Source organism: Podarcis tiliguerta, assembly GCF_965153285.1.
Source record: "Podarcis tiliguerta genome assembly, chromosome: 10".
Taxonomy (NCBI): Eukaryota; Metazoa; Chordata; class Lepidosauria; order Squamata; family Lacertidae; genus Podarcis; species Podarcis tiliguerta.
The window spans coordinates 37,794,560-37,807,005 of record NC_139543.1 but is presented as its reverse complement, the minus strand read 5'-3'; positions in this window follow the sequence as shown (position 1 = coordinate 37,807,005).

The following is a 12,446-nucleotide window of genomic DNA, read 5'->3' as shown; positions in this document are numbered from 1 at the left end:
CTTTGAGGCAGGAAACAGGACAGACTGTGGCAGGTAGTATTTCTTTCTCGATGAAAACATCTGTCACGCTTGCAGTTTTGTTTTGTTTTTTGAATATATTTTGGGGCATATTATTATGACTAGAAGGATCATCAGGCTTGGACAGAAGTTTTGTTTTGCTTTTCAAATGCAAGTATAAAATGTAATATTCCCAATTGACTGCCAAATACTAATTCAGTTGCGCCCAAGGAGTAAATTGATTGAGTGAAGCTGGATTTGCAGTTGTATGCAGTGGGCAGATTTGGGGACTTTGCTGCAAAAATGCTTTAATTTGTAACTGTAATTTCTCCCCATCGTTAGATCCTAATACAACAACAAGAGTTTGTTTTTAGTTGCCACCTTCTTATGGGGAGATGCTCTTGAGGTCAAGCAAATTCAGCCATTGTAGAAAATTACGTTTGTGTCCATAATCCGTTCCATCTCTATAATGTTATGGCCTAGTTCACCGCTGACCATAGCTGTGGAGGGAAAACATTAATGCAGTATCACATATATGTTGTGTGTTCACGCACAACACCCTGAAAGTTGTTGAGCTTTTATTTCTTTCAAAAACACCCAAAAAATTTGCAATTTTCTGATCTAAGATCCAGAACAAAGTGCCGCCTTCCGGAAATTTCCACCGAACGTCAATTCCGCCTTTGAACTCCCAGACGTATGGCAGCCCTATGTGAATCCTGCAGACACATGGCTACATTGCTTGGTAGGTGTGCCTGGAGCTTGTGAGCATTCTGTCCACACTTGTAGGTGGAATTATTTAGTCAAGTATATGACCTAGACGGGACGCGGGTGGCACTGTGGGTTAAACCACAGAGCCTAGGGCTTGCCGATCAGATGGTCGGCGGTTCGAATCCCCGCGATGGTGTGAGCTCCCGTTGCTCGGTCCCTGCTCCTGCCAACCTAACAGTTCGAAAGCACCTCAAAGTGCAAGTAGATAAATAGGTACCACTCCAGTGGGAAGGTTAACAGCATTTCCGTGCACTGCTGTGGTTTGCCAGAAGTGGCTTAGTCATGCTGGCCACATGACCCGGAAGCTGTACGCCGGCTCCCTCAGCCAATAAAGCGAGATGAGCGCCGCAACCCCAGAGTCGGCCACAACTGGACCTAATGGTCAGGGGTCCCTTTACCTTTACCTATGACCTAGACCTCTAGTTTCTGTCGGATTGGCAGAGTATTTGTTTTGCCATCTTAAGTTAGAATGACTGTAGGGTTTCGGGGTTTTTTTTTCTTTCCAACCCTCTATGCCTTGAGACACGATGAAAGGAAATGAAAGTCTCCGTTTTGGAAGTAGGTATGAATGAATGTTGGAGAGTATTTGGAACATCTGCCTCCGGTGGCTATTTTCATCCTTGCAAACAATCTGCTCAGTGAACTACAAATTCTGCATCTTGTTGTCAAAACCCATTTGCTCGCTGGAGTGAAAAATGAGAGAAATGGCTCTTGCCATTTTTCAGAAGCAGATCCAGTAATGCTGTGACCATCATGTGCAGAATTATAGGGCAGGAGGGATTGGAAGGGCGTCTTCTTCAGTCTCATGCCATAAACTGGGTCTCTACATGTTTCTTCATACTGCCCCACCCATGGAGTAAACTCAGGCTATAGTGTATCATAATTTATCTCAGAGGGGCATTAAGACATGGTAGACTGTATTGATCTTCATGACAACACAACCTTTATATGTCACAAGTTTTGTAGAGGCCTCTGTCAAACTCACTCTCCTCAGTCTTTGGCTTCAGCTATTTGGGGCATACAGAAGAAGGGAATAACATGCCTCCTGTTGTAAGATTATTAAAAGCTGTTTAGAAGCCATTCCCCAGTTGTGCTGCTGTTGGGTTGGGTTAACAAGAAATAAACCTTTAATTACCTGCTGTATCTGTTGCGCTCTTCTGCTTTAACCAACCATTTAGGAAGTGCACAGGCAATTATTTGAGATGGGATTCGCTAATGTAACAGAAAGCAATGTTCAGGAAGCCCCATATTGTACACATATGGCAATAGAATATTTCCTAGTGCTCTCCCGTGAACACTTTCCTTGCCACAGACAGTGCTCTTAACAAGAGAAGTATTTTTAAGGTTCATCGAAATGGGCCAGCTCGCCCAATGTAACCAGAGGAGGCTCATTAAGTTGAGTGCAGTTGTGCCGCTTTTACGGTGGTATTAATTAGCAGAATATGTTTTAATTAGAGGGAATCTTCCACGATATGTAAGCGAGCCTCCTCTCACAAGCTTATTCTTAAAGCCCACTTTTGATCATGCTTCCATTTTCAGTAGGTAAATTCACTGCCCAATGAATTGAAATGACAGTACTAGAATGTTAATCCCACGCTATCCAATAAATGTCCATGACGCTAAATGATGATACAGCAATTTTGTACATGGTGAAGCCACTGGTGATGCATGTTAGCATGACAACTGGACTTGCGACACATAACACAGGTCTGCTTTATGCCTGCCTGTGCCTGTAAGTTGGCCCCTGTCTAAGTGATAAGTGACAGCTCCTCTTGAATACACAAGGGGCCTCATTTGGCAGAGAGATGCAGAAACCCTGTGGTAGCAGATGCTCATTCTTAAACCTTGAGGATAGCGCAGGCCATTAGCAACAAAATAAACTTGTGTGCACACGTTGTCATGTATACTAATAACATAATCAGTTTTCTGAGGGCAGCTCCTTTTGTAGCCAGAATCATATAATTGTAGAGTTGGGACCCCAAAGAGGCATCTAATCCAAACTCCTAGAATACAGGCATCCAAGACAGATGGCCGTCCAACCTCTGCTTAAAAACCTCCAAGGAAGGAGAGTCCCACTGTCAAACAGCTCTTGCTGTCAGAAAGTTATTCCTGGTGTTTAGTCAGAATTTCAGATCTTGTTACTTGAAACCATTGGTTCAGGTTGAGAGCATGAGAAAACAAGCTTGCTCCATCTTCCATGTGACAGCCCTTAAGATATTTAAAGATGGCTTTCATATGTCCTTTCATTCTCCTCTTTAGCAGGCTAAACATACCCAGCTCCCTCAACCGTTCCTCATAAGGCTTGGTTTCCAGACCCTTGATCATCTTGGTTGCCATCCTCTGCACACGTTTCAGCTTGTCAATAGCCTTCTTGCTGGACTCGGTATTCCAGATGTAGTCTGAGCAACGCAGAAAAAAGTGGTACTGTCACTTCCCTTGATCTGGACATTATAGTTCTGTTGATGCAGTCTAGAATAGCATTAGCTTGTTTTGCTGCTGCATCACACTGTTGATTCATGTGAAGCTTGTGGTCCACTAAGATGTCTATACAAAAGAAGAAGATAGCAGCAGGGTCATGAAAACCCAAAGCTTTGCAGATTTTTTTCCCCGTGGGGAGACCTAAGAGAACAAATCCTCCAAACAATTCAATGAAGAATGAGCATGCTGAGTGGGCATGGAATGCAAAGTGTCACTTTGGAGAGAGAAATTGGGGAAATGAGAGGGAAGGTGGTAGAATGGAGTATCCTGGAAACGGGCAAGGCTGCTTGGCTAGGACCCTGGACAGGAGCTCTCCACCCTGAAACCTTTTGAAGGACCTGCTTGTGTATCTAGTGGTGATCAAGGATGAAGTGCTTCCAACATCCTTTGTTTCACACTAGAATCAAATACGTTGACCTCAAAAAAAGAGAGAAAGAATAGTTAATGGGTTACTAAGGCTTAAGGGTTTTTTGTCTTTACTTTAAAAATGTGTCAGGGCTTAAATATTAATGACATTGTTTCTTGTGGTCTAATGAGGTAAATAAAAATCTTCAACGTCCTGCAATAGCAATCAAGCTATTAGGAAGAGGAAACGAGCAGTCTGGTTACACAGAACATATTGTACCTTTCAAACATTAACTATTGTTAAGTGTCTGTTGCCCCAGACACAGTGGCTACAAGGCACAGGAGGAGAGGTAAATTTGACCCCGGGGAACATCATTTTAACAAGCCATTCCTTAATTCAGAGACGTCTGCTTCCCCCCGCTGTCTCCCAGAAACCATTTGAAGCAAACCATTTTAACTGACCAAACGTGGTTTCTTTCTATGCTCAGAGAAGTGAGGTACTTTGGAAGCAACTTAGAAGGGAATATTTTGAGGGCTAACAGCCTACATTTTCATGCTTTACTTTGCTGCATGTTTTGTGCATGTTTTGTGATTTTACATCTCTCACCAAAGAGTACTTGCCCCAACCTGGATTTAGGCAACCAGGGAATCCTCCTTTTATTATATGATTATATTGTATTATTTCCTCTTAGCCAAATACAAAACAAAAATTCCAACAGTTATAAAACAGTTTGGGAACTGTAACCCCAACGACGCACGGTTTAATGAACATACAAGTGGAAAATTGCCTTAAAAGTCTGACAGAGTTGTATCCAATTTCAGAAGAAAGAATCCTTTAAACTGAGGGGCTTTGTTTAAAAAGTAGGTGGAGGGAGGCGTCAGGAAAGTCCATTCCCTTCAGGGAGGTTGGGTACTATTTTAAACCAGTATAAAAGAGCTTCAGCTACAAATGGAGACAATGGATTAGAGAGAGTATGAACAAGCCCAGAAGATACCAGTGTGGTTAAACAGTGGCATTAAAGAAGCCATAAAAGGATTGCATCTTTTGAAAAGTACAAGACTTGTCTAAATAAAGAAAACTTTGGAATGCACAAACTCTGCTTCAAAACAAAACAAAACACTACAGAGCAGTCTGGGCAGCAGTAGAATAATTATTACTATTATTCATTTCATTAAAAAGTATACATAATTCAATTTGTGCAGCTTAAAAATATTATATTATATGGAATTGTTATGCCCTTCCTTAAAGCTGTCCAGAAAATTTGAAAATATTGGGTTGCCCAATTTCTAGTAATGATTGAGTTATATTTTCCCCTTGACAAATGTAAAAATAATGCATCGCTTTCGTCATAAAGATAACATCGCAGCGCCTTGCCAAAGTTACAAAGACAATGTCTAAGTAGATTGAATATTGGGGAAGTACCAATAAAATCACTACTGATGGAAACTGGAGTCTCGCTGCAGTAATCTTGATCAAATTGATTCCTTCCCACCTACCCAGCAAGAAGCAGTCCCAACAGTTTCACCAGAGAGGAAGGAAATTTACATTGTTACTGTTATAAACCCAACTGATAAACAGCTGGCAAAATCCATTCAGTCTAGCCAGCATATAGTACAGTACAAGGTTTGGTCAAAACATGCCAACTTCATATATACCAGTTTGACTCCAAACTGGCTATGATTACCCAGGAGAGGGATACTGAGGTTGTGACAGACAGCTTACTGAAAATGGCAACTCAGAGAACAGTTGCAGGGCAAGAAAGGAAGTTTGATATTGGGAATTGTTAAGAAAGCGATGGGGAGGAGTGGAACCTGCCAATGTCATGGTCCCTTTATAAAAAATGTAGAGTGCAGCTGTATTTTGAATACTCCTGTTCTCAGTGCCCCAGCTCAAAAATGATGCTGTAAGAGCAGGGGTTTGGGCGGGGGCAGGGAGATGCTCTCTGGGCTCAGGGCTCAACCCCAAGTGGGTTCACCTACCACCCAGCATGGCTATTAGTCAGGGATGATGGGAGATATAGCCCAATAACACCTGGAAAAGGTACAGAAAGGAGCAACTTGGATAACTGGGGAATTGAAGTATCTTCCCCTCATTGAAAGGTATATTTTTTGGGGGGGGCATGTTAGGCATCAATCCAAAATGTGCTTGTTAGGGAGGAAGCCCCTTTTAAATAACTGTGATTTATTCCAAGTAAACATGCATAGGTTCGGGCTGTATATATGGAAATGGGGGGGGGGATGTTATACAAGGAGGATGTGCTAAGATGTTTATGAAATTATGTATGGTTTTGAGAAACCCATGTTGGTCTGACCCCTGGCCTGCAATATCAGGCATTTTGGAATCTGAGGTGGGCCCCCTCCCCACCAGGGAAGAACTGCGGAGGGGAGATCTACATTGGGAATGAAAATCAGCATTGGGGCCTGCTGCCCCTGTGGATCCTGTGACCTGAAGTAGTTGCCTCAGCTTGCCTCTTGGTTGAGCCGGCCCTGTGCAATATTCTCACCAGACTATTTTGCAGGATCACTGTCAATGTTCTCAGCCCGCCCTGGGACAGGGGAGGGGAAGGAAGTCTGTGTTGCAAATTTGTACTCGATGACACCTGGGCACTGACTGAACACCGTATATTGAGCTACAGAGAAGGTATGAATTTGCGCTTTAGTTTTATTAGCATAGAAAGAGAGAGCAGCCAAGCTGCAATCACTTTAATCCACTTTAAACAAAAGTCCTACGGATGGTTTGCGTTCTTCTTAGTCAAACTCGGTTCTGTTCTCTGCGTTCTCTGAATTCCCTTAGATAAATGTCAAGTGGGTACTTGCTATTTACAAAGAAAGTCATCTTAGCACTTTGCATGAAATTGAAATAAATGGCCAATTTCTCCCTTCAACAGCTCTTTCTATCTTTTCCAGAACTATAGGTATAAAAAATTAGGTCCCCTTCCCCTGGCGAAACTCAAGGTGATAATGGCTGCAATCCTCTGCACACTTACCTGGGACTAAGCAGTGGTGGAGCTTCATGCTCCAGTGGGGGGGGGCAGGGGCGTGGAGAGCAGGTGGGAGCGGGGTTGGTGCGCTCCCCCCGCACCCCTCTTCCTCCGCCAGTGGGAGTAAGCTGGATTGAATACAGCAGGATGTACTTCTGAATATATCGAGCAATGCTCTATAAGCTGAAGATCATTTGTGTGATTCACGGGCACATTTGAGACATCAAGACACAAAACGCTTCTGACCATGGCTGCACATTTTGCCAGTTCTTATTTCATAGCTGATTCCAAATATTTTATTTGCTCCAAATTGCCAGAAGAGCGTTAGTCCCATTGTGCCTGCCTTTACTACTTCTCGTGCTTGTGATTGGCACTGCTTAAAGTTGGGTAGCGTGGGTGTGAAGCTATGAGATTAGTGCGATTTAAATAAGTAAAAAAATCAAAGTAAAAGGACTTTACCTGAGCCATGAAGATCTGGTTGATAAATGTATTCTGGTGCACAATTGCGTTTTTTGGGGGTTTTTTAATATTAAAAAGAGCTGTAGCCTCTTTCCATCAATTACCCTAGCACTTGTAGTCCTCTATGCCAGGCACGTCCAACAGGTAGATCGTGACCTACCAGTAGATCACTGGATGTCTGGTAGATCACTGGCAGATCAGTGGCTCCCCCCCCCCCAAAGAAGCTGAACAACTTTGGCTCCCCTAAAAAAAGCTCAACATTTTGGCTCTTTCTTCACCCCTCCAAAACGGGCCTTCCCTCCTCCCTAAAAGAAGCTCAACAAGTTTGACCTGAACCCCACAATACAGGGCTTTCCTTCCTAAAAAAAAAAAAAAAAGCTCAAAAACGTTGACCTTAACCCCCAAAAAGGGGGTAGATCATGGCCAGTCTTTAACTCTGTGAGTAGATCGCAGTCTCTTGGGAGCTGGCCACCCCTGCTCTGTGCCATACGCCATGCTGTTTCAGCAGATCTCGCAGTGCCAAGGAGAAGCTTGGACAATGGGAGTTCTGCATCAGAAAGGAAGAATGGGTGGAATTCAGGTGCCCTGCTTGGTGTAAGCAGAAGCCATTCCACCACCATTTGAGATAAGCCATCGTGTCTAGCCACTTTATTTATTTATTACCAATAATAATTCATATCCTGCCATATTCAAGATGGCTTACAATCAATAATAAAAAATGATTGTTTTGGGGGAAATCCAGAGCTAGAATACATTGATGTCCAACAATCCAATAGTGAGGGAGATCCCAGTCACCTCTCTGCAGACTTGCTTCCATTGCCAAACTGCTGCTATCCCTGAGAGGGTTCCACTAACATGCCAACAGAATCTCTCCTGTAACTTTAACCCATTAGATTTGACCTTCTGGAGCAGCAGAGACTATGGTTTGCCCTTCAAAGGATTCCATGTTCTCACCTGGACCCTGGCCTTATTTACCTCCCCCAGGGAAAGCAAAATAAATGAATATATAATTCCCAGGACAGAATTAAGTTAATCAGCAGAATTAGTTCCGAGGAATCAGTGACAACAGGGGAGAGAAAGAGAAAGAGATTTGATAACAGGTAGCTCTTTCTATAAAAATAAATCAATTTGGTTATGAGTGAAGTTGCTTTTCTTTTTTCTGATATTCAGGCTGTGAGTGCCATTGCTTATGCCGCCGAAACAATACCATCCACACACTATCAGGAAATACCAGCTTCTGAAGGCTTTTTAAAGTACAAAAAAAGAAATATGCTAGGGGGAGGGGAATGACCTACAACAATCTTTTTTTGTTCTCTAAATGTTATGCAGAAAGGAGAGCATCACAGGTCTCTGAAGCTAAACAAAACTCCTGTTTTTATGTGGGCACTAATGACAGATCAATAAGTCTGTGGTATTGAGAAGCTACTATGTTCTCTGAAACACAGGGTATTTACAACTAATAATATTATGATGATGATTAATTTATTGTTATTGTTTTGTTGCTGTTATTCTATGTCTATACATAGCTTAATGCCAGAATAGACTTCTAAGTAGATTCAATTACCATATTTTTTGCACCATAACACTCACTTTTTTCCTCCTAGAAGGTAAGGGAAAATGTCTGTGCGTGTTATGGAGGGAATGCCTACGGGTGGCGGGGGGATCTGCTGCAGTCGTGAGCAGAGGATCCATGGTTCCCCTTCCTTCCCTCCTCCGTGGCTCGCTTTGAAACAGCAAAGCGGCAGAAGAGCCGCTGAGTGGGGAGGAGAGAGGGACAGAGAGCCTGCTTGCTTTAAAGGAGCAAAGTGGGAGAGGAGAGGAGCCTTCTCCCCTTATACCCCTCTTCTTCATTATTAGCAGCATCCTTCTCCACACACCTCACGCGTGTTCCTTCTCCCCTTAAACCCCTCTTCTGCATTATTAGCAGCATCCTTCTCCACACACCCCACGCGTGCTCCTTGTCCCTTGAGTGCTTTTCCTTCCCTCCCCACTTAAAACGTGGTTACAAACCACGGATCAACATGGATCCTCAGGATTTTTGCACTGGGTCACCCCAAATTCACCATCAGATCACATAGCATGTCCATGGCTACATCTTGCACCAAAAAATTATGCACCCATTGTTGCCTGGGGTGCAAAAACGTGGTTACAAAGCATGGATCCACATGGATCCTCAGGATTTTTGCATTGGGCTACTCCAAACTCACTGTCAGATCACATGTCTGTGGCCACAGCATGAGCCACAAAAATCATACATCCACTGTTTCATTTAGAATATTTTTTTTCTTGTTTTCCTCCTCTAAAAACTACGTGCGTGTTATGGTCAGGTGCGTGTTATAGAGCGAAAAATACGGATCCTCCCTAGAAATAAAACAACATGAAAACAATATAATATAACTAGCTGAACACATGGTTGCTTTCTTACAAAGTATATAAGTATGGCAAGAGGGTAGTCTCTCCAATTAATCTGAAATTAGGAGGGAAAACAAAGCTTATACTTGGGGTCAAACTACACAGTAGGTTAAGCATGCCTTTATTTTGAATCAGAAACTATTCCTGTGTAACTTGAATTGACATTGACATGTGATTACTGTATTATTTCATGGAGGTCACACAGGTATGTAAGCTGGAAAGAATGGTGAGTGATGCCCAGCAAACATACACAGGACAACGGAGTAAGGCAGAGAGTATTGGAGAGAAACTTTTATCACCACTAAAATGGATATTTTTAACCATGGATGTTGAAATATAAGTGAAGGGTCTGCAACTGGTGAAAGACAAAGAGAGAGTTTGCATTAGTCTGGATGAGAAAGAAAGCTACGCCTGAGCTCAGTTAGGCCACAGGAACAGGGGGAGGGGGGAGGAAATGATGGATATTTTGCAGTGTTTTGGAGGGAGATGTTTATCCCATTAGTTGAGGGCAAGAGGAGGGCAAGTGATGAGAGATCCAAAAATGAGGCAATGTGGTTGAGATGGTTGGAAAGAATGGTGCTGAGCAAGCAAGCAAGGTTTAGGGGTGGATTATGATGAATGGGGCTGAGGTGGGAGTGCTGGTGAGTCATGCGGAGAAAAATGTGGTGGTCATGGGAGTTGTAGCGCTTGATAAGTTTTCCCAGAGCAAGTGTGGAGGAAGAGAGAGAGAGAGCAGGAAAGGGCCTCCTCTGCTAGAGCCTTGCCCTGTGGAGTTTGAAGGAAGAAAGAGCTGCCACCCACAGAGGCCTTAAAAGAATCCTCCAACAAGGAAGCGAAGAAACGCCAGAGAAAATTGAGGGGATTTCAAAGAGAAGGGGACCAAGGAGGGGACTGTGTCAGATGGGCAGCTGAAAAGTTGGATGAGGATGCCACAAAGACCTCTTGATATTGCAATTTGGGACACCATTTGTGGTTTTAGTGAAGAGGGTGTTAGTGCTATAGGAGGACCAAAACCTAAATTTTAAGCAGAATAGCCCCACTGAAAACGATGATCCTAAAATAATCATGATTTCAGTGTATCTGCCCTGAAAATTGATTTCAGTGGGTCTACCCTAAATATGGGACGCGGGTGGCGCTGTGGGTAAAAGCCTCAGCGCCTAGGGCTTGCCGATCGAAAGGTCGGCGGTTCGAATCCCCGCGGCAGGGTGCGCTCCCGTTGTTCGGTCCCAGCGCCTGCCAACCTAGCAGCACTCCCGGGTGCAAGTAGATAAATAGGGACCGCTTACTAGCGGGAAGGTAAACGGCGTTTCCGTGTGCGGCTCTGGCTCGCCAGAGCAGCGATGTCACGCTGGCCACGTGACCCGGAAGTGTCTCCGGACAGCGCTGGCCCCCGGCCTCTTGAGTGAGATGGGCGCACAACCCTAGAATCTGTCAAGACTGGCCCGTACGGGCAGGGGTACCTTTACCTTTACCTTTACCCTAAATCTGGCTAACACTAGATAATAACCCTATTATGACTAGTAGTGGATAGGCATATTGGGGGCAGGGAGTTTAGTAGGAACTCTTCAAAACACAGTGTGTGGCTCTCTCAAGTCAAAACTTCCTTGCGTACTTCATTTACAGCCACATTCTTGACATCATTCTTCCAAATGCAAAATATTGCCTTGGCTCAGGACAAAGGATCGTTTGAGCACGGCTGTTATCCAGTCGGTTTTGGCTCCTTTCTTGTACATTCCAGTTGCATGGCTCAGGCGGTTCTTTCGAAGCATCATGTTTCATCTCTTTTTCCTCACCAGAGATGATTTTGAACTGGGTTACTGGAGAACTGACTCACACAAGTAGACAGACCCTTTTGTTTCAGCAGATCCCATCTCTACAGATGCAGTGCAGACAAATCCGTGATTCGCAAGCCCATTTAAGCAGGAGTGAATGTGGAGATTAGTGCAGGAAGAAGGGGGGTGAGTGCTTAGCCTCACAGGTTGGGAACCTGAGGCCTGGGGGCTGAATGTGGCCATCCAGAACTCGCCCTCGGGACTCTCCTCAAGCAAACACTCCGTTCCCCAGGCCACATTCCTCATTGGCTCAGCTTCTCACCCTTGAATGTTTTTGCTTGGCTTGAACCCTCATAGTGCCTCTTGCTTACCTGTATGGATAAGAGAGAGAGAGAGAGAGAGAGAGAGAGAGAGAGAGAGAGAGAGAGAAACCAAGCTAGTGTACAAAGCTAACATTTATATTCATTGCCCCACCCACTTTTGCTTCTGGCCCCGCCCAGCACTGGCATGTGGCCCCCAACATGTTGTCCAAAAGGGAATGTGGCCCTCAGTCTAATAAAGCCTCTCTATTCCTGCTTAACTATTTCCTGCCCCTCCATTTTCCTCTCCAACCCTTTCCTCTCAAGTTGCTTTTTCCTATTTAACTGGCAGCTGCATCTTCAAGCCTCAGCTTCAAGCAGTGTGGAAGGGAAGAGCCCATGGCAGTAAGTAGCTGTCAGTAATTTAGTAGTCCTGTTTTTAAATAGCCAACTCAGAGGAAAAACAGAACCCAGCAAGGAGGTATTGGACAAGGTTTCCTTATCTCGACAGGAAATGTGATTACCTCAGTGCTGCAACCGCATAGGATCATAGGAAGTTGCCTTCTGCCAATTCACACCACTGCTTCATCTGGTCTGCTGCACTGACTGGCAGCTTTCAGAAAGACGTATTTCCTAGACATGCCAGGGATTGAACTTGTAACCCTCCTGTATGTGAAATTCGGACGTGTCTCTCATACAAGAGCAAATGAAATCTATGGTTTCCCAACATTCATTTTGACTGGTTCTGCTTACCCTGAAGCACACACGACTTTAAGTCGGAAGGCCGATGCCTCTTTCTGTTTATGCAGCCACTTTTTGCCAGGCTGTGCAAAGAGATCTTTCATTTCAAGTTTCCTTATCGTGCTCGTAGATCAGAGCTCTCCCCAGCCTTTTTTCACCCCCCAGACCTCTCACTCTGCTGACTGCTCCTTTCC